The 23,850-nt window shown below is 36.3% G+C and overlaps 1 pseudogene; it reads right to left on the bottom strand.

The window, feature by feature from the left end:
• Positions 1-9,000: 9,000 nt before the first annotated feature.
• On the bottom strand, positions 9,001-18,759 carry LOC149219972 (calcium-transporting ATPase 2, endoplasmic reticulum-type-like; annotated as a pseudogene).
• Positions 18,760-23,850: the final 5,091 nt, after the last annotated feature.

Below are 23,850 nucleotides of genomic sequence, written 5' to 3'. Positions count from 1 at the left end.
AACATTAGAAAACACAACATTATTTTTATATTAAAACCTAATAAATTCATTTTAATTAGACTGGTTTTACTCACCATTTGTTTCCATATTAAACTTACTTACTTCTTAATCAACCAAATATTAAACATTAATCTTTATAAGATTTAAAAAACATTAAAAAATGAGTAAATAAACCAGCAAACCAATAGAATATTAGAAAACATAATATTATTTTTATTTTAGAACTTAATAAATTGATTTTAACTAGATTGGTTTGACTAACCATTTGTTTCTATATTAAACTTTATATATAAATTGTGAAATTGTGGATATAAAAAATAATAAATTTCATATTAAAATTTTATAATATAACATTATGATATAAAAAAATTAATTTATGTGTGAAGATTTATATATTACTCTGATTTATATTTTAATAATAACTTTATATATAATATTATTACATACTAATGTTTGTTTAAATTTTAAAAGATAATAAATTCAATTTAACTAGAGTAAATTAGTGAACCATTTGTTTCTCTATATTAAAATTTATATATACTGGATATAAAAAATAATAAATTTCATATTAAAATTTTAATATAAAAAAACACTAATTTATGGAAGTGAAGATTTATATGTTATTCCAATTTATATATTAATAATAACTTTCTCGATATTAAGGTTTATATATAATATTATTACACCCACATCCTCAGAACTTATCATTAATGTTAATAAAAACAATTCCAAAGCATAAAAACACTGATCAATGCTCTTTTATTTTATTGTTGTATATAAAATGTAATCGCATTAAATTGAAAAGTCTGACTTTACTGTACCGATGCAGCTACCTACTGAATTGTACTGCACCAAAGGTATCTGTACCTTTGGGCGAAAGCCAAAGCACAACTTGATTTTAGAAGTTGTGACTTATATGCAGTGGACATTATTAGACATCTATAATATAGATTTAGGAGGATAAATAATAAGCAATATAATTATTTATTGCTTTTTCATTTTATTTGATGTGATTTAGTGTAATTTTTTGGAAGTTTTTTAAGTGGGTTTTTCTGGTGTAATTTCAATAAAATCTAGTAAAAATTTATTGAAATTACAAGCTTGATGAGTAACTTTTACACAATTAATGTGCCCTAGAAGTTTTTCAGGGTGCTGAATCCATATATACAGTGAAAAAACTAGTTTAAATAACACAAATCAAAATTTCATGTCAAATTTTTGTGTCCGATTCTGGTACCTAAAAATCCAAAAAATCCACTAAACTAATCATTTACATATAATATTTATTATTATTATTGATTAATATTTATTAATATAAACATAAATTTATTATAAGTAAAAGAGTTGAATTTGGAATTTTTGGGACAGAAGTTTTTGGTCACAAAACCATTGGCGATTGAGACTAGAAGCCTTGAATTTGGAATCTTTGGGGACCAAAGTTCTGGCTAACAAAACTATTGGCAATTGAAACTTGAATTTGACCATTGAAATATGAATTTGGAACCTTTGGGAACCAAAGTCCTAGCTAACAAAGCCATTAAAAACTAAATTGCTTCTATACAACGTAAATACAAATAGTGTATTCTATAACCATGACAGTAAACCAAAAAATTTCCATTCTATTTTTATAAGGTGCATGCTTGAAATCCTCTAAACACTCCCTCTAAAAGTATCTAAACCTGCCAAGTTAAGAGGAGGTTACACTAAACCTGCCAAGTTAAGAGGAGGTTACTCACATGTGTAGTATAACTATCCTCTGTTGTCAGTAGCGCTCTTTTTATGGCAGAGAAACCTTAATGGGCAGTGCAGGACACAGAGCCATGAAAGCCCAAATTCATTCCCCAATAGCTCGCACAGACCACGTTTTTAGAACCTTCAGATTTATCACATTTTGGTCACACGAGAACAATTTATATGCTAATACTGCACAACTGACAAACAGATGACGTCATACGCATGGAACAAACATCATATACTATTGCGGCTCCGAGCCAGGAGGAACAAGATTTTGATGTCACGAAGCTCAACGAAGCTTCCTTGCAAATTCGTTAGAAAGCGAAGGCTAGTCGAACAACATTGGGATTAGATGTATGCGTCCCCAAATAAAGAGTTGAGGCATTGGAGGTCAATGGGATTTTGTGGTTATTTTTTCAATCACCATTACCACTGTTTAAGTGAGACATGAAAGTACGTAATGATAACGAGAACGGAAGGAGCTTGGAAAGTGCGTGCGAACATAAACGCTCTGCTTGTGTCCAATTTTTGGTTATCCGCCATTTTTTAAAATATTTAAATATTTTTTTTTTAATTTTGGTATTGACGGTGATTGTGGTAAAATTATAATATATGAAATTAAAATTATAAATTTGTTAAGCAGTACAACCCTGTGGCAACAAGGAAGATATCGGCTCCAAGCAACTGGTAATTATGGCCTGCATTCAAATTTTCCTAAAAATCCCCGTGGAGAGTTCGTTATTCATTTGGGTAAATATATCAGACATAGTGATGCATCTGAAGCAATATATCACACTAAAAACTGGATACCCCGTGCATATTCAAAACTTGTTATATGGGGGCATAAAATTGCAGCATAACTAGCTCCTAATGGATTATCACATCTTACCAGTTTCCACCATAATCCTTAACTCGAGACTCAGGGGAGGAGTTGCGGCACTTAGTAAAATAAAAAAACGCAGGTAGGGGTTTTGGGTGCAACACATCAAAAGGCACAGATTTAAAAACAGAAGCATTCAAATGGGGGACTATCCTTCAAGAGCATATTATAGGGAAAAAAGGCAGCCATAGAACCAACAAAACAAGTAGGAAATTCACCAAGCCCATACATAGTGGAGAAACTAAACTACACCCCAGAACTAAACATAGACACTCCAGAAACAGATGAGCATTGTGCCTTATTGGAATCACAAACCATTATATGTCGATTCAATTGCTTCTGGCCAAAACCAGTAGAAAATTTTCACTAGAATTTAACTAACTGTTCATTAGATTGTGAAATTCATCTATGCTGCAAAGGTTTCTTTATTGTAAAGTTTCCAACATCTGAGGCTAGAGACACAATCTTACAGGAAGGACCATGGTTCTGGGGTTCGACGGGCCTCTTCACCATTCCCCGATTTCCAGAATTTGATGCAAATACCATGGTCATCTCCAAAATGCCGGTTTGGGTTCGGCTGCACAAACTTCCCCTCCATTTTTGGGACACCCTGGTCCTAGCAGGCATAGGAAACAACATTGGGCAGTACATCAAGACTGATATCCAACGAGTGGAGGAAAGAGTTTACACCTTTGCAGGTATATGTGTAGAAGTAGACCTCAGCTAATTCAGGTGGATCTCTAGACACTAGTTGCATGGAAAAGGCTCAAAATTCAAAGTGGTGGAAAGATGATTAACTTGACATCAGATCAAAGTACCGGTCGCCTTGATTCCAACGGTGTGAATCACACTCCAATCCGAGTTCGGATGAGGAAGATATCCGGATGAGGAAGATAGAGGTAGTCAAAGTTGGGTTGACTTTTTGCTCACTGGCAGGATTAATGAAGACACAATTTGGATTTTTCCAACAGATGGAATCTGGCCAACTTTGGCCAGATTCCGAGTGAAATTATCGCCTCGTTAAAATGACTCCTTCGGCTTAAAATTGGTATTTTTACAAACGAACATATTGTTTTATTAAACAAAAAATTAAAAAAAGGGGGGTGGCGAGCCACCAACCCCGCCACCCCAACCATTCAATGTAATATTTATGGAGGGGCAGGCCACGACCTCCGGCCCCTCCCCACATCCCAAGGAACCATCGTATTAATTGGAGAGTTTGGGTGGGCCGACGCTTGGGGTGCAGACCCAACCCATTCAAAACAAAAGCGAACCACCATTTCCAAGTAAAGCATGGGCCGACCCTTGGGGCACGGACCCAGCCTCAACCACCGCCTAAAAATTTTGGAGCCAGAGGTAGGTATGGTGGGCGGGCCGCCCAAGGTGGGCCCAACCCAACTCATATTTTAAATAAAGGATTTGTTATATTAAAAAAAGAGGAGGCGGGGTTTGACCACTTGACCTCCTCCATCATAACCGAATCTTAGAACCAACTCAGCCAACGAAATTAATGAGAAGTCTTTTAGCATTTTTTTTATTTAAAACTCAGTTTATCAGTGCACCTAGGCAGAGAGGAGGCAATGCACGTAGTTCGAGGCAGATTTTGTATGAGGGTTGTATTTTCACTTTGTTAGATTTTGACAAAGTTTATATGGTTTCAGCATTTCTCGATGCCACGAACACAATGGCGCTATCCATTTCTCCATCAGAGTTCTGCATTTTTCGGTCATTTTTCAGTATGGAGGTATAAAACTCCTTTTTTGTAACTGATGCTTGTACTCTTTTTTCTCATGCCACTTAATGAATGAAGGCCTCTCCACTAATTGAGTAGGGCCGGGAGACGTAGTCCAAGTCAGACAAACTTCGTTATCAAGTCTTGTTGTCTTCTTTCATATTTTATGTGTTTCTCCTCTTCTCTCATGTGCACATTAAGTTTCTATGTTAAGTTACAATTTATGCATGTAATTCTTTAACACACCTATAAGCAAAAGATCTTGGATCAAGTGGTATCAGAGCAGGTCTTTTTAGATGTGAATTGCATGTTTGTATCCTAACAAGAAACAAGCTCCGAAGAGGCGAAGGGAAACTAAAGTCTTTCGATCCTGAAGCGAGGCGTGCACATCGAAGGAGAAACATGGCAAATGAAGAGGCTCGTCATGAAGAGGAGCGCAATTTCCGCAAAACCTTCTATACAATGGCAGAAAATGTCAGTCAGTTGCTTTCAAGGCTGGATAAAGTAGAAGAGATTAATCTAGAAGAACAAGGTTCAATGCATGGAAATGGTGGAGAAGAACCCCCTCCTTCTCCTTCCACGAGTGAAAGTTCTTCTTCCTCTCATCACCATCATCATAGAAATTTAAGGGATGCATCTAAGAAACCTTTCTTTAAATTAGATGTCAAATTTGATCTTTCCATGTTTAACGATGAAAGTAATGCAGAAAAGCTTAATAACTGGATTAGGCAGATTGAAATCTAATGCAGGATTCAGCGGATCGAAGAGGACGAGGCAAATATTCAACTGGCCTCTCTTCCGCTGAGTAGCACCGCTCTCGTTTGGTGGGAGAGAAAATTGCGACGCAATAAGAGTGTGGGTAATCTTCTTTCCTCATTGCCTAGTTTCATTTATGCATTAAAGGAATAATTTTATCCCTTGGGTTATAAACAAAAAGCCTTAATGGATTGGCAATACTTAAGGCAAGGCAGAGGTCAGGATGTTCAAAGCTTTATAGAGGAATTTAGAAAACAGGCACTTAATTTGGGCATTGCATTGGACTCACCTGAAGTAGTAACTAAGTATATTGGATCATTACATAGTTACCTTAGACATTCATTATTATTGTTTGAACCAACTACTATTGACTCGGCCAATGTAAAGGCCATTCATCTTGAGAACAAAGGCAAAAATGAAAGAGATGTTCATTTCAAGAAACCACCTTTCAAACCTCAAAATGGCAAACCCAAAGTGAAAGGAAAAGGAAAGGAGAAGAGGATGGCATCAACCAAGAAAGATGAAGGAGAAAGACCTTATTGCACTCATTGCAAAAAGGAAGGTCATGACGACGATCATTGTTGGAAACTGTACCCAGAAAAGAGACCAAAGAAGTATGGAGGAAAAGGCAAGTAGAAGACAGTGGCAACTGTGCAGCAAGACCTTGGATCTGATTCTGGAGATGAAGCATTAATCACAGCAGCAGGAACAAAAGGTACTCTTACACCTCATGTTAATTCTGAATCACATGAAGGCACTAGTTCAATATATGAGTCTCTTCCTAATGAACGAAAGAGAATTGAGCTATTTCATATTAGAGTTATCATAAATCATACAAAAGTGGAAACTCTATTTGATACCGGATCCCAAACAAACTTAATTTCAAAGTCTTTGGTAAAGAAGCTAGGCTTGGAAACCAAACCACATCCAAAACCTTACTCACTTGGATGGATACATGATAAAGCAAAACTGAATGTAACTAAGTAGTGTAAGGTTAAATTTGTGATCGCTTCTAAGTTAGCGGATGAGGTAAAACTTGATGTGATACCATTGGATATCTATGGCATGGTGTTAGGGAGTCCATATCTATATGATAAAAAGGCAATCTTCTTCTGTCATGAAAACAAATACCAAATCACAAAAGATGGGGTAGAATATATTGTAAGGGCTCATCAAACGAAAATCAATGCCAGCCTTGTAAGTGCAGGACAAATGAAGAGGTTGGTGAATTCCAGTAAGGGTTGCATGCTTATGGTTGTAAGGGGGGAAGATGTAGAATTATCCGATGCTTTCCAGACTTTATGATGATAGGTTTGATATTCACATATGTTGATTATCATGGTTGATGCTTATTAGATGTGGGATGTTCCCTAGTGATGCTACATGGTTGATATATTGAGGGTTCTTGTGGAAAGATCATGCAGTTCTTGATGATGATGTTATGATCATATATGATGACTATGGTGTTTTCACATACATATGATATGATGTGAATGATTTTGTGTTACTGCTTGGACATGCAAGGTTATGATAAGGCTCTTTCTACTAAGAAAACGAAGCAAGTTGATCTTGATGAGATCAAGAGGATGAGTTGATATCTATATGCAGAATACTTTGTCATAGGTTGATGATATTTACATTGTCATATCTTGTGAACTGATGATGGACATATATAGGTTGTTGGTTTGGATGCTGCTGACAGATGCTTATGGTGCAGAGCATATATGGTGTATGATAGTTGCTGATGACTATCATGGTCTTGTTTAGATATTTGGTCTTTGTTATAAATGTAATATCGTTTGATGTAAAGGTCATGTAAAGGCCCATGATGTAATAATATGTCTCTGTATGTCATAGTCTTTTAATGAGTCTTTTTTGGTCATCTAATGTAATTTGTACCCCCACTATGCATGGGAAGGATGATGTAATAATTGCTATATTTCAGTGATGTATAAACAATTGGTATATCCCCACTTGGTTGGGTAGATGAGTCAAATTTGGTATATTCCCACTTGGTTGGAAGATTTATGTATGTATGAGTCATTGGTGATAAGAAGGTCATACTCACATAGTTGAGTTATAGATTCATGTTATTCTTTTTAGAAGATATTTTGCAAACCCTGCATGTGGTCAGGGGGAGCATGGTCGGTTTAGTGCACCTCAGCATGTACAAAGGGGGAGTTTAATCAGAGAATTTAGCGTGTGCCTAGGGGAAGCATGATCAATGCTCATATTCAACTGTTCAGATATGGAAGTCCTCATTTTGGTCAACCCTTTGCCCTTGATCTCAAAAGGAGAGAATATCTTGGTCTGTTGTTTTCCCTTGATGTCAAAGGGAGAGAGTATCTTGGTGTTGCTTGATACATCTAATAGGTTCTACAGCTTGAAGTAATCAACACCAATATGGTTGCCATCAAGTCCAAAGGGGGATATTGTTGGCATTATGATACATGTTTTGTACTTGATGGCAACCCACTTGTAGCAGAACAACTCACTTGTATATGGTAACTAGATGACTCTACGTAACTAGATGAATCTACAGGTGAGTTATTAGATGTGACAGAATGCATGGCAGTTGGGTTTACATATGTGACAAAATGCAGGGCAGTTCAAAGGAATCAGTTCAGAAGTAATGTACAATGACAAATCATATTATAACAGGTCTGTTTAGAGGGAACAAAGTAATGGTACAAAAGAATAAGATGAAGGAACAAAGGACTACAGATCAGAATCAAGAAGTTGAAGAAAAATGACATTTTCAGGTATGTTAAGTTGTATACGTAGGTTCACTGTACAAAAAGAGTGCATACATGTGGGTTCACTATACAAAAAGAGTGTATACATATGCACACACTTTCACAAGAGGAAAAACACGTATGGGTTGGAAAATAAAGGAAATTTAGGATTAAAGAATACCAAGGGTCAATACCATGGTATTAGCCCACAATATTGAGTGGGGTAACAATTATTTGATCTCGTCTAAGAATACCATAGGTCCTAAGGGTTGTTTTGATCCGAGGTATTGAGAAAGGCTAAAACTATATAAGGAGGAGAAGATCAAAGGGCTAAGTGCATAAGTAATGAATATCTTATGTGTTGAAAAATGGTATCAGAGTGAGGTTTTGTAGAAAAAGTTCTACATGGTATCAGAGCAAAGGTGATCAAATGAGAGAACAGTATACTGAGAGAAGATTTCAAAGTTTTGAGTTTTGGGCCGAGAGTTTGCAGAGAAGATCTGAAAATTTATGTACAAAATTTTCAGAAACAAATAGCAAATTTGGATTCCTTGCGGAAAAAGACCCAAATTCAAAAAAAAAAAATCAGCTGAATCAAAGTTCGAATGAGGGAGATATCACTGATTTAAAATTAGCGCATTTTCCAGAAAATTTCGTGACGGCGGGAAAGATGAAACAGATTGGTGTGCTAGCGAAGAACCTGTATGCACTTGAGGTACAAGATGCATGCAAAGCCTTGAGGAGCAAGGCAAAGGTTAGATACTTGATGGTTGAGAGGGAAAGTACATTACCTCTTAACATGCAGTGCCAGAAGAAGTCTCAGACAATTGTGGAGGAGCCACAATTGGTGAAGCAGCTTCAGGAGGTTGTGGAGCAGTCACAACTAGGGAAGCCGAGAGGAGACCGAGTGGAGGCATCCACTCATGCAGAGACCTCCAGTAGGGGGAAATTTCGAGCCAGGTGGGTAGAGGGATCACATGCATCCATACCTCCAGGTAGGAGGTGGGGTGATGTGGAGTGATCGTCCCAAGAAGGCTGGAATAGGGGCAGGATCCTTGAGGTACCCAACCTCTTTGATTTGACTTTGCTACAGGAGCCCCAATGAGGAGTAGCAGGACTAGCTGAGTGGGTAGAGACAGATGCGGATGGAGCGGCAGAGAGAGCTACAGTGCAGGAGTCCTAGGACTGTGTAGAGCTAGCAGGCTGCAACAATGCGAGAGGCACAAGAGTGTTGCACCAGTGCAGGATGGCACAGAGAGGTGTGAAATGGTGCGAGATGCATGGAGTGTTGCAGTAGCTCAGAGGTCAGAGAGGGAGCACTTGTTAGCAGTAGGTAGAGCTTTAGCATCAAAGTATGTTTCTATCCCAATTGAGAGGTTAGTGGGCAGCTTTTTTTCTGAGAGTTGCTGGAGCAACCACACTTGGTAGAAGTGTTGCATGCAGAACATTCCAAAGGTATAGGACCAGGTTCGAGTTGAAGCCTTTCTTGTTGAGAGGGAGTGTTGAAAATGGCAACAAGAAATGCTAAAAATAAAAGTGCTAAAAATAGAACTACTATAAATAGCAATTTGGGTACCAGTGCTGGATTGAGCAATAGGGAATGAAAAATGGAAGTGCTAAAAATAGCATTCTAATTTTAGCAGTTTAGGACAGATTCCTATTTTAGTCAGTCCCTGGACTAAAAATAGGAAGTAAAATTCGAATTTGAACTTAGCAGCTATTTGAAAATAAATAAATTAATTATCCATGAGTTAATTAGTTGTGAAAAATCAAACATGAAGTCTATGTGAGGACATGCAACAATTTATCTATTAATTGAGGAATTTATCCATTAGTTAAAGAGATAAGGATGAGTTCTAAATTGAGTAGTAATTAGTTGGCTCAGTTAACTGAGTCAAGTTAATGTATGCTTTCATATAACTGCTGCACTTCAGATAACTAAATATTCTCTCATGAATAACTCATGCATGTCAGTTCAGACAGAGATCCAGTTGAGATCAAAGAAGGGACAGTGTACTATTAGTTGGATGAATATTTTTGCTAGAAAGGAAACTCATCCATGATGAGGATTTATCTCCTTCAGGATTGCGCAGTTGGATCAGAGGTTAGTGAGTGTGTGAAGAAGCCAATTCACACAAGTGGTTGCACTGGACCCCAAGGAAAATTGCGCAAAGAAATAGGAGGCTTGGAGGGCAGAGGAGAAGGTTTGTAAGAGGCCTTTGATTGTCTATGAGCAGCAGAGGGATTATACTGAGAGCTGGTTGGCTTCCAAGCTAAGGCTTTGTTTAATTTTGTGACTATTTTCCACTTGTATGATAATACAGAGATTAGGGTTTTAGGTTGAGGCTTTCCCCAGGTTGTTTCTTCTGTGTTATGTGTGATTGCTTCTCATTCTCAGTTATATGTGTTCTCATTGATCGTGCTCAAATTAATTAAGCTTCCACAAAGTGTTGTAGAAGTAGATCTTGTATTGTGTTTTAGTATATTGCATAATCTATTGATCTACAGTGGGAATTTCTACATTATGAAGTGTTAGATCAAAAGCAATTATGCATGTTATGCGTTTCTGATGCTATGCTTGATCTAGACTAAGTATTCACCTGAGTGTTTGATGATGGATGAGATCTAATGATGGATCAGGATCATAATGACTTATCATTATGAGATCTAATAATGAATAGGCTAGATCTGAGTGTTAACAAATGTTTTGTGCTTTAAATGCTATTATATGGGTATATCTGAAGACTGGAATCGCTGCGAAGTTATAAGTTTTTATCTGCAGATTTGTACGTTGGTTTGCCTTGGTGAAGTCGCATTTATACGCTGGTTCGACACTTCCAAGAATCGTATGCAAAAGAAAAGCCTATTGTTCAGAGATGACTAATCTATCTAACCAGTGTTGTTGTTTTACCGATGTCTGCCAATGATGTCTTCTTAGATCTGAAAGTAGAACTGAATACATAAGGAGATTGAGTATGATTGATTGATTGATTAAGTGAGAAGGGTGATCTTTGTTGTTGTCTATTTGGATATCTGTGATTTGACAATAGATCTTCAGATTGTTACTTGTTGGTACAATTGTGGTTCAGAGGTTTTATGATTCAATATCTTTAGAGGTCTACACAGGTTGGGCTAAAGGATGTAGCGTATACACGCAGGTTGGCTTCATTGAAGGAGCGTATACATTCTGACACATGACTTTTGATGTTACAGTTGGTTCTGGTTGTTATTGCAATGTTCTGGGTTCAAATATGTGTACTGACTATAGTGATCTGTTTGTTCCAATTGATTGGTTGGATTTGATTAAGTTTGAATGAATGGTTGATTCAGTTGTGATTGTTTGATTCTATATGTCAGAGGTTTCAGTGATGATTGATTCAGTGGTGTGAGAGGTTCAGAGATTGTTTGCTTCAATATGTCAGAGGTTTCAGTGATTGACTGATTAAGTTATGGTTGATTCAGAGATTGATGATTGGGTTTCAGTTATATCAGAGATTCATGATTGAGTTTCAGTGATTGGTTGATGCAAATGTATTTGATGGATGTATTGCAATGGTGATTGATTTTGAGCTTCAATGTTACTGATGGGTCTAGTGTGAAAATTTGATGAAACGAGGCCTTCATATTGTGTTGTTGTGTACCAGGAGTATCCAGTCTGAAAATTAATGAAACGTGGTCCCTAGAAGAAGAGAGAAGGTCATAGCCTTCTGTAGGTCGGTGCCTATGTACTAGTAAACACATCGGCTAGTACAAGAGCTAGGGGGCTGTAGCTCCCTTCCATTAGAAGCTGGAAAATGAGAGAAGGTTGTAGCCTTCTGCAGGTGGGTGCCTGCGTACTGGTATGAGTCTGCATCAATACAAGATTGTAAATAGATTATTCTTTATATTAAAAGAAGACAGAGACAAAAACAACAGGTGGTTTTTCTCTTGCATTGGGTTTCCACCTTAAATCTTGGTGTTCATGTGTGTTGTTTATGTGTGATGGTTTATTCTGTTATTACTGCACATGGTTACTATTTAATGTTTAATAAAGTATTGATACTGATTAAAGATCAGCATATGATGAATTAAATGAATCATAAATTCATTGGATATACGTTGGTTGCCTTAATAATAGTTGTGTGCACATGCGAGTTCCCTTCACTGAAGTAGCATATATAAATTTTATTATGGAAATGAAAAAGTTATTGATTTGTAAATACTGATTCACACCCACCCGCCCCCTCCCCGCCCCACCCCCCCCACTTTCCCTTAGTATTATTGCCAACACCTATGTCATTCATAGCAAGTGTGATTATTGGTGCTTTAATGGATGGACCTAGAACTATGAACCTACACCCCCCCCCCCCCCCCCCCCCCCCCCCCAATCAACAGGAGAAAAACACCTTGTCCCATATGTTTTTACAGAGGATTTTAGTGTTGTAAGATTGAGATTTTTTTTTCGAAAATCCATCTAGTGCAACCTATGCCATTCATAGTCGAGGTTTCAACAAATGTTTCCTACAACTAAAAAATTTGAGCCATTAGAGGTTTTAGTATAGGTTTTATTTTCAAATTGTTGTTATTGGTAACACGTGTGCATTTTTAATTATCATTATTGATGTGATCATTCATGGAAGATGATTAGTAAATGAACTGCCCCGCTCAATTTTAGTTAGAAGTTTTTGATTTGTAAGTGTTCCATTATTTCCCATAATAAATTATTGAGAGTTGAGAGTTTAGTGAATGTGTGTTGAGAGAATTGTTTAGCCAAGGTGATAAAAAAAGTATATGTCCAATTAATGGACTTAGTATGTTGCATCATAAAAATAAATAAGAAAAACAAATATGAAAAAATAAAATGACCAAGCAAAAATGACACATTGAATAATGAATCAAGTATACCTTATTTAAGACAATGGTAACATAAAATGATGTTTTAAAACACTAAGAAGAAGCAATAAGCAGTGGGATCTTCCTCCTCCTTAGGAGGGTCCTTGATGATTCTCAATCTCTCTCTCCCCCCCGCACACACATGTAAAATGAAATAATTCTCAAGAAGGTGGAACTCAAGAATTAAAGTACAATCATAAAAATACCTATGAACTCTGATGAAAACTTTGGAAATGCATACCTATGGATTGTTTTATAATTGAATTGTGGAGGAGGTTCATGCCCGTTGGACTTGACAATTTTTTGGTCACCTAAGGAAAAATGATCTCTATGTTTCTTCATGATTTACATGCACCAAAGACAAAATGGAATAGAGCCTTTTGGAACTTAGACATGAAGCAATGTGGACATATTTTCCTAAATCAATTATGTTGTTTTGAATGAATTTACTAACTTTCATGCCTTTGAAGGATAATGTGAAAATTGTGTTAGTTTTGTGGAGAAAACTTGTGCAATTGCATGAGTTTTATGAAGGAAACTAGCACAAATATACAAAATCTAATGTTCCATAATTTTTCAGAACTTAATTTGGTGGGTATATTAATGCCACAATTCACCTTAATGATGTTGGTTTCATTAATCACTTGTATCTTGATATGAGATAGTTTTAGGTGATAATATTTCCCCCTCATGTGTAAGTTTAGGAGCAAATATATAGCCAAAATACATCATCATGATATTGGGGAGAGAGAGAGAGAGAGAGAACCAAGGATATATTGGGAGAAAGGAGAAGAAACCACCTACAAAACCATAATATTCTTAGCAAATTTATTGAGTTATACAATGAGGAAGGAATCTCCCACAATCATGATATTAAAAAAATGATTTACAGTAATAGATAAGAGGCTAAAGTGGTTGCTTCGGTCATAACATAATCTCAAAACATGATTGATGACATTGTGGTTGGAAAATCAGTGATGTAGATATCTACATTATCCTTATGGGCATAGATAATAGTAAAGACTTTCTATGATATGAACAATCTCTGGAACCTAAATTGAACATTGCCAAAAAATTGTTATGATATGATGAAATCGTCGATCCTCATACCCTAATTGCAATAATTTTCAATGAGTGACATGTAAGGAATTGCGACCAAGGTGATTTGTGTAATACAACTATCAAACAACATCCATAAACCTCTAACATGGACTAATATTAAATCTATACCCAGGTTAATCCTTACCTGACAAATATGATTATCTTGTGTTGCACCTTAGCATGAATTAAGAATTTTACTCGAAGATTCACCTATTAATGTTATGGTTGGCAATGATAGAGCCAAAGATTGCAATTGAACAAATATTTTAACAAACACAGATATTATTTGACTTACTTATTAAATCCAATAATGATAACTTTCATGGATGTTTGTCTTTCTCTAGGCTTGCAAATCAAACATGTTCATTCTATATGCCAATGCACATTGCTCTGGATCAAAATTCTTTGATAAAAGGGGATGCAAGAAATTAATATAAGTTGCTTATACAATATAATTAAACCATTTGGTCATCGTAAATCATAAATTTAAAATGCAAGCTTAAACTTGCAAATAGAATTTAACAGACTCGAAAATAATATAATCCATGAAAAAACAACATTAACACAACATAATCACAAGTTATGAACACCTACATTTCTAGGAAGTATCTACTAACTGATTGTGAAAAAGGGACACTCCACCCAACCATAGTCTCCCTGTTGCACCAACTCTCACTGTAACAGAGGTCAACCCTTAAGCTAAAACTATAAATCCACAAAGGTGATTTAACTATGGTTGACTAAAGCTTTCTTTATATAGTCCAATTCCATTATTCACAATCACTTTTTCACCTACAACAACCCCAATCCATATCACTCTTTCGCATTAGATTGTAATCCAATTAATGGGATCGGTTTCACAAATCAACATTCCATTAGGCTCATGCAATTTTTTTCACGGCTCCAAGATACGATGGCCAACAATTTTCACTGCTATAATTCCAAGTATTTTGACTTGTAGATAACTTTCACAATGATAGAAATTATCATTACATATAGTCTTCATTATATTCATAAATATTGCGCTATAACTCAACATAATTTCTACATTAATTATATGGCTGCCTATATAGTCAATCTGTTGTGTCCTTAAGTGAATATACTCTATATTGTATCTATAATGACCTTAGGCTACAAAAAATAATTACTTTATCCAAACAATTCTCCAAACCTAAAATTTCCTTTTAAATAAAATAATTCATATTTATAATTTAAATAGTCAATTAAATCACATAATATATCACATCTTCTTACTTCTATGCTACTCTTTCCTATGCTACAGCCTTACATCGTTTCCTTTGCAACATTTGGTGCAATTGCTAGTTTATGTTTAAATTTGAAAAATATGTGGATCCCATTCAAAGCATGTCTATCAATATAATGAATATACAAAAAGACCATATCAATATCAAGAAACCTTAAATTTAAAGGTCAGTAATGTTTAAATATTATGCTACTAGAATAAAGAAAATAATGACCTATCTAACACTTTCTACCCCTAATGGGCAAGTTAAATTATAAAATAAATTCATAAATTTATAGACATAAAATACTTAAATCATGTAAACATATACTCATTTGTTATAATATTCACATCCAACAAAAACATGTTGAATGCTACTTGTTTCAAGTTTCAAGCTATGACATGAAACCTAGTTTGAGCCACACCCTGTCCTAATTATGGTATACGAAAACTTCTCATATTCAAAATTCAAAATTCAATAACATGTGTCTAAGTTTAGTGAGTTACCATAGATATAGATCTTGAATTCATATCCTTGTAAAATAAAATCCACAAGTCTAATTAACTTTTCAACCATTGATTATATTGAAATTTTAAGGAAAAACAAGTTTTTAAAGTATTTTTTGAAATCTCAGAAGGACATAACAACACTACATTTCCATAACTCTCCTTTTATTTATAAAATATAGAGGTAGTTAGAACTATTCCAAACATAGAAAAACGTATATGGCATGTATGCCATCTGTAGATACATAATTCCCTTGATACATTCATCCACCCAATTAGTCCAGATAAAAAAATATGCACATGTCAATCCACACTTTATATAATAAGTATGGTCGAATATATATTGTTTTACACTAATATGGCTAGGTGGTTTAAACAAGTTTGTATTTTTTATGTCCTTTACGTATTCTCCTATCGACTAGTTTCAACACTTCATCTATCATAATCACTGGAAATGAAACTACTATAACTACACACCATTCACTTAAAGTCAAGGGTACGATGCCAAAGATATTGGCCAGAAATGGAACATAAAGGATCAGAAAGTGAAGTCCAAATGAAATAGACATTGCCACCAATAGCCACGGATTAGTCCAAGGTAGCATAGTGAGCAAACTATTATCCTCTGATAGAGAATTTAATGTGTTGAGCATTTCAATGGACACCATACGGAGAGGGAAAGGGTTGTAGCTTTTACTTTTCCAGTTGAAAAATAATCGCAAGGATTTGAAAATGTGAGAGTTTTCCCACCGATGGAAAATGGTGAAACCTCGAAACCCTCCCAAGATGGGCACTCTCCCCAAGACCTAAGCTACGAAAAGGTTACCAATGTGTGGCCATTCGTAGAGAATTGTATCCCTAAAAATGAATCATGTGTGTACCACAAAGCAAAAATACCTACTGTTGCAATTCCAACATATAAACCACTAATCTGTAGTTGAAAGAGAGGGAAAAACATTAAAGATGATGATTAAAGAATAAAAAACAGAATTTTGAGATTTTAAGAAAAAAAAATAACCAAATGTATAAAAGGATGAATACCATGTAATGGAAAAACACGCATGCACTAATCAGGGCATCATTGCTTTTACGAGGTGGTTTTTGCATTATATCTTTGTCAGCGGGATTAAATCCAAGATCTATTGCTAGAGGACCATTTGTGACTAAATTCACCCATAAAAGTTGCACAGGTATCAAGCCTTCAGGCATGCCTAACATAGTGGTAATAAATATGGAAGCCACCTCTCCCATATTAGATGATATCATGTACCTATAATGAATACCAAAAAATAAGAGTACAAAAAAGGAGTATACTAAACTTGGAAGAAAATGAACTTGATAAAAAGTTTTTATATTTGTATCTAGACATAGAAATGGATACCTTATGAAATATTTCATGTTGTTGTAGATGGATCGACCTTCTGCAATAGCAGAAACAATAATGCTGAAATTATCATCAGCGAATATCATATCTGATGCTTCCTTGGCAACCTAAAACACACAAAGAAATGTGTACACAATGTACAAGCCTCAAATTCCTTACATAGTAATGTAATTGACAAATGATCTTTCATTAAATTGTTATAATTTTCACTTTAAATCGAAAAGATAAAATTATAAAAGTAACAAAACATCCATCCCCCAATTTTTTATTTCATTACCTCTTGGAAAGGGATTGATTTATTAATGTGATAGTTCTATAATATCACACACATTTAATTGTGTACCAAAAACTAATATGGGTATAAAACCAACTACTAATCCATCTTACTAGGGCACAAGTCCCTAATTCAAAATAACCTAGAGGCTTCAGTATTTTTTCCTAATATTTCAGATGATGCCTAAATAAAATTTTGAGTTGTTTTAAGGTAAAAACATGATAAAAAAACACCAAGATGAGCAACTTAGATTGAAAATTTATAATATATGTTTATATTTTGAAAAGAATAGTAAAGGTAGTGAATAATAACGATGAAAACAGCAACACAAGTTAGAACCTTATAATACTGCTACTGAAATCTAATGTGCATATTTTTTAATTCTTCCTTAATAGGTCACATGCAGGAGACACTAACATTATTAGAAATTATAAATTACACCTTGTAAACATAAATTATAATTTCGTGTCAATGCAAACTCCTAAGAAATCAGTGGGGAATGAAAAAAACAAAAGAAGTAAATGGAAAATCTTGTGGAGGAAATTGTAAGCATACCTTTGTCCCAGCAATTCCCATGGCTATTCCAATGTCTGCAAGCTTCAAAGTAGGGGCATCATTGACACCATCTCCAGTCATTGCCACAACTTCATCAATTTCTTTGAGCATCCAAACTATATCCTTCTTATGATTTGGTTCTACTCGAGAGAAAACCCGACCACCTGGTTTTTCCAAGATTTCAACGCGCTTATCCAAAGGGAGTGTCATGAACTCTTTTACAGTAAAAATTTTACTGCCAAGATCCTCTCCTTCATAGAACACACCTATTTCCTGACATATGGCTTATGTTGTGGACTTGCTATCACTAGTGATCACCATTACTCGAATACCTGCATCTCCACAATCCTCAATGGCCTTGAGAACTTCTTTACTTGGAGTATCCTATTAATTGAAGTTGGCCATGTTAGTATGTTCATTAGAAAAGAATACAATGCATTGAGAAAAGAAGGTATCCTACCACAAATCTAGGGGAAAAAGCAGGGAGGAAAAAATATAAAAATGTCCACAATGGGCCATATTTCAAGCATCATATTAGATAAAAGATAAGAGAGTCAAGAAAAAAATGTAGGCACAATAATCCTTAAAAATGTCAAAACTTACTCTTAATCCAACAAGACCAACAAAGATAAGGTTGTTTTCTATATCAGAGTAACTGGTTGGGTCCAACAATTTCATATGAGCGAGATGTTTCTCTCCATCATAATCATTGAAATCTCCCAAATCCTCCTTGTATGCCAATCCCAAACAACACAAATCCTTTGAACTCATTCAATGAAACTTCCTCAAGAGTAATTCCCTTGATGCATCGTTTAATTCAACCACTTATCCATTTGCAAGTTGTTGAAAAGCACTCCTTTCAAGCAAATTTTCAATGGCACCCTGCAAAAATAGCTAAACTTTAATATTGCCAAACAAAGTTGGTTTGACTTATTTTCTTAGTAAAAAATACATGTTAAGAAAGTCAATACAAAGTAGCAAGCCATTTGTATCCATGATCTTGATTACGTTTAAAAAACTAGAAATTAAAGTACATATTTTTTTAGTATAGATTTCCATGTCTATATCATTAATATTTTTCTATCATCATTTTTATAATAATTTTTCAAAAAAAAAATTAAAATTATAACTATTCATAATTATGTAAAACTACACTAATATAATAAATATATTTTGAAATTACTATTATCTTCGACCTGATATTATCATAGTATCTTGATCATGACATTATCCTAATGCGTTGGAAAAACATACAAGGAAAAATATAAAAGAATATACAATATTAGGCTTTTTCAATTCATTTAACAAAGCATCTTGGATATGACATTAGCATGATGTTTTGCAAATAGATACAAGGCCAAGTATGGGAAAATATGCAATTTTAGAACTTTTCCAAATATGCAATTTTAGAACTTTTCCAATCATAGTTTAAAAATTATCCTTTAACCAGAAATCTTGGATGATGTAACATTATCAAGATAACTTTCAAAATAGAACCAAGGCAAAATACACCAATGAAAAGTTAAAGCAATCTTTGTTTTGAATTTCCTGAAAGTGATGTCGACTGGGTGTATTTGAATATAAATTTTCAACAATTGGTTCTCGTTTCTTTACAATATTTTCAATTAGAAACAAGTCCTGTTTCATATGAGTATTATCATAATTTGTAGATTACAAAGTGTCTAGATTCTACCCGTAATTTTTTTTTGCCTATCTCTTTGAATCTGGAACAACCTCAACCCCCTGAGGAAGAGATTATTGTTTGTGGGATTTCTCATCCTCATTTTGACTTGTTACATAATAAGATTGTGGCTATAAATGGTTCAAACGATGAACAATGCTTTCTGGGAAACATATCTGATGGTCTTGCCTCTAAATCCCTCATACATTCTTTTGGTCTTGAATATGAAAATCACATAACATCTCTTCCTGCTTATGGAACCCCAATCGAGTCCATTCAACATACGTCTCACTATATTCTGGGATCTCATTCACCTGTGCATGATGACTTTGGTCTTGTCTCAGGTAATGTTGACTGTCTTATCAAATCCACGAAACACATCAAGCCTGTAAATCCGTCTTTCTCTTTGGCGAACATAAATGGGCAAGATATGAGTCTGGGTCTGATTAGTGCTCCTTCATCTGACCCTGTGCATCCATTCTACCCTGATTTAGTCCATGGGTCTACTACATCGGCGGTTCCTTCAGATCATTCATATCTTTATCTTGCTCACATTAATTGCAATCATGTGCATGGGGGTGAGGTTTCACAATCAAGGGATGCAGAGTCTGAATCCCTTATGCTTGATCTTTGCCACTCACAATATTTAATAGGTGAAGAAGAGGGCCCTTCATCCTTTCCAACTCAAGTTCGTTCCCTCATTAATCCCTCTTCACCCCCAAGCCAAGAGGAGCCTTATGTATCAGATACCCAACTTGATCAAACTGGTGGTTTCATCGATTCTCATTTTACCATAAATATATTTGCTCATGCCTCTAGTGATTATCCTACGTATTCGTCTGTTGATCCTATGAAGCCACCAAAATTTGTTGACCCGCCTTTCGAACGTTTAGGGACTCATCAAGAAGTTGAGGCACTTCATCTTCCGCTGATGGTTATGTCAGGTTCTCACGTTCCTGATGAGACCCCTGAACCAAGTTGAATTAGGGTTTCTGCACATCACCCTCCTCTCAACGTCACCTCGTTGGATGCAAGCTCATCTTGCAAACCCTCTAATTCAAGAAATGTCTCTCTCAGAAAATATTTCCATCACCTTTTGACTGATGCACATTAACCTCTATATCCTAATTTGTTTGCTGAAGGGGGTGCTCTGGCCATTGTCACGAATATTTTTTATTGTCTCCCAACCAATACAGTCTGTCAACATACACAATCAAATGATGTCTTACAATCCCCTATAGGGGAAGGGGAAAATCTCTTGACCTCCCCTCTACCTGAGACTCTTTCGGTTGATTCAGTTCATTTTTGGGAATCTAAAGAATCTGATCTGTCGAGCTGCCGATCTATTCATATTTAGACGATGAATCCAATCCACAATATTTTCACTGATAATTTCTCGGTCACAACCAACAATAACCGTATACACCCATCTACAAATCTTACGAAGCTACCAATATTGGATGGTGTGTCGTTTGAAGGTTCAGAGGTTGGCCAGGACAATGAGGCACTTCAACTTCCACTGATGGTTATGTCAGGTCCTCACGTCCTTGACGAAGTCCATGAACAATTTCAAACTAGGGTTTCTGAAATTAGGGTTTCTGTGTTTGAATCCTCAGGGATCTCAGTTACACCTGACAAAGGCCCCTCTTTTCAGGGTTATCAAGTTGATCATCCTCTTCATCATGATAAGGTTGCTGATTGGATTAATCTGGCATATTCCTTTATTATCTGACATCATCTTGCCTTACTTGCATTGGATTTAGGGTTAAGCACAAATGGATGTATGTTATGGCTGGATGAATATAAATTTCACGCTTGTGTTTTGATTTACCAGGATTGGGTTGCAGTTCGCCTTGAAAGGTATTCTCTAACACATTTCCCTGTAGGTGGACGAGATGTTCTTGCTGTTGTGCATGCTTTACAGGTAAACATGTTATGTTTTGCACAACTCTTTCCACAAATTCTAATTGTTGTCATCTTTGTTTTTGCAGGTTGGGAACTGCTGCGGTGGCTACATTGGAAGTTTGATTTCACATAACCCGACCTATGCTTTGGTTAAATTAGGATTTAGGGTTTTAGACTAGTTAGGTTTTAGTTTTTCTTATTAGTTGGCTAATTGGAATTTGCTTTATGATTTAAATTTTTCATGCTTCATTTTCTTTACTGTAGGTAGTTAGTTCCCTGCATGTTTATTTTGCACTCATGTCCTTGCATTTTCTTATTATTACATGGAATCTGTGAAACCTCTGCATATGCATTGCATTGGTCTTTTAATTGCAATTAGCTTATCTCTTATGTACATAGCATTACATTGCATCATAAGCCCTATCCACTGCATTACATCATACATCTTTTTCTTGCTTAACAAACACTTGCCTTGGACCTAACCTGGAAATTCCCTCTATTTCGCATACCACCTGATTGAGTCTCCATGAACCTGAAGCTTTCGAACCTTTGGTACTGTGAATATATTTCTCATGCCTTCTTTTCACTTGCTCAAACCTTAAACTGCGTTACTTCGACCTCTTCGCACATGTTGAAGCCATAGGAGAGCTTCCCTTGTCATCAGAAACGCTAGAATTAAAACTCGAGCCCTAATGATTGTGTGAAGTTGTGATGGTCACGCCAATGGGTAGCTTCTCTTAGAACCAACCGTCAAAGTTTCCTCCTGGATATCTTTACTACAAGTCTAATTTACTTACAAGGGAGATAAGAACATTGCTCGTGGTGAACCCTAATCAGTTTGAATGACCTATACCCTTAACCTGAACCTTGTGCTCACCATGGTCATGACTATTTCAATGACTTGTTTTGTTTGTTCACTTGTTAACTGGAGATGAGACGTGGAAGCTTGACATGAAGGAAAACCTAAATAAGGATATATTTTAGTTTCTTTCAAACAAGAAACAACCTCCTCTGCTCATAAAATAAGTCAGGATCCCTCGTCCACCCTAGCGCAATGAACGCCCAGTAATAAGTATAAATTTACACATAAAAGAAAATGAAGTTAAATAAAGGGTAAAGGATTGATAAAGGCTTCTTGCGCATAGAGGTAATGGAACGACTCCGTCGGGGTAATGTCCAGCCTCGTTGGCAGCGGAGAAACATTTGTGATTTCTTGGAGTGACTCCATCGGGGTACTGTCCAGGCCTGCTGGCAGTGGAGCAACACCACAAACTTATTTTAAAATTATAAATATAATAATCCCTCTGCCTCATTCTCTGCATCATCATCGACTATTGGCACGTGTGAAATCCTAATTGGATGTTTACTAACTAACAGGACCTGGATGAGACACAAAGAGAAGGCATATCTATAAAGGTCAAGGTAACAGGTACCCATAGTAACTGTTTAATATTCCCTTGCATCGTTATCTAGACTCAAACTATTGTAGGGATGTGGGCCGAGATGATGAATTCTACCAGTGAATCGCAAATTATTGTAGCTGCTACAACAACCCCTCCAAAATTTTCCAACTCTTCTAAATTTTGAAGCCCCTTCACCTTTTCTGTAGCTACCACCGGGAATCCCCATAAAAGTCTGGAAAAGACTCATGTCTCTTTCATAAGCCAAACCAAGTCGCAAGGTCACACAGGTCGCACAGGTCGCACAGGTCGCAAAGGTTGCATAGGTCGTAGGTCACATAGGTCGCGCAGGTCGCAAAGATTGCAAAGGTCGCATAGGTCACAAAGGTCGCAAAGATCACACAGGTCGCACAGGTCGCAAAGGTTGCATAGGTCGCAAAGGTCACATAGGTCGCACAGGTCACATAGGTCACACAGGTCATAAAGGTCGCACACGTTGCATAGGTCTCAAAGGTCGCAAAGATCGCATAGGTTGCACAGGTTGCACAAGTTGCAAAGGTTACACAGGTCACAAAGATCCCACAGGTCACACAAGTCGCACAGGTCGCATAGGTCGCATAGGTCACACAGGTCACACAAGTCGCAAAAGTCACATAGGTCGCAAAGGTTACATAGGTCGCATAGGTCGCATAGCTCGCAAAGGTCACAAGGTCGCAAAGTTCGCAAAGATTTCACAGGTCGCACAGGTTGGACAGGTCACACAAGTCGCAAAGGTCACAAAGGTCGCAAAGGTCACACAAGTTGCACAGGTCACATAGGTTGCACAAGTCGCACAGGTCGCCTTGGTTACAAAGGTCACATAGGTCATGTAGGTTGCAAGTCGCATAGGTCGCACAGGTCGCATAGGTCGCACAGGTCGCACAAGTCGCAAAGGTCGCACAGGTCGCAAAGGTCGCAAAGGTCACATAGGTCGCAAAGATCGCAAAGATCGCATAAGTCGCATAGGTCACAAAGGTCGTATAGGTAGCAAAATTCGCATAGGTCACACAGGTCGCACAGGTCGCAAAGGTCACAAAGGTCGCAAAGATTAC

Source organism: Pinus tabuliformis, chromosome Q (assembly GCF_031772625.1).
Source record: "Pinus tabuliformis cultivar Carrire ecotype Pingquan chromosome Q, CPIR1, whole genome shotgun sequence".
NCBI classification, from domain to species: Eukaryota; Viridiplantae; Streptophyta; class Pinopsida; order Pinales; family Pinaceae; genus Pinus; species Pinus tabuliformis.
This window is presented reverse-complemented; position numbering and strand designations above follow the sequence as displayed.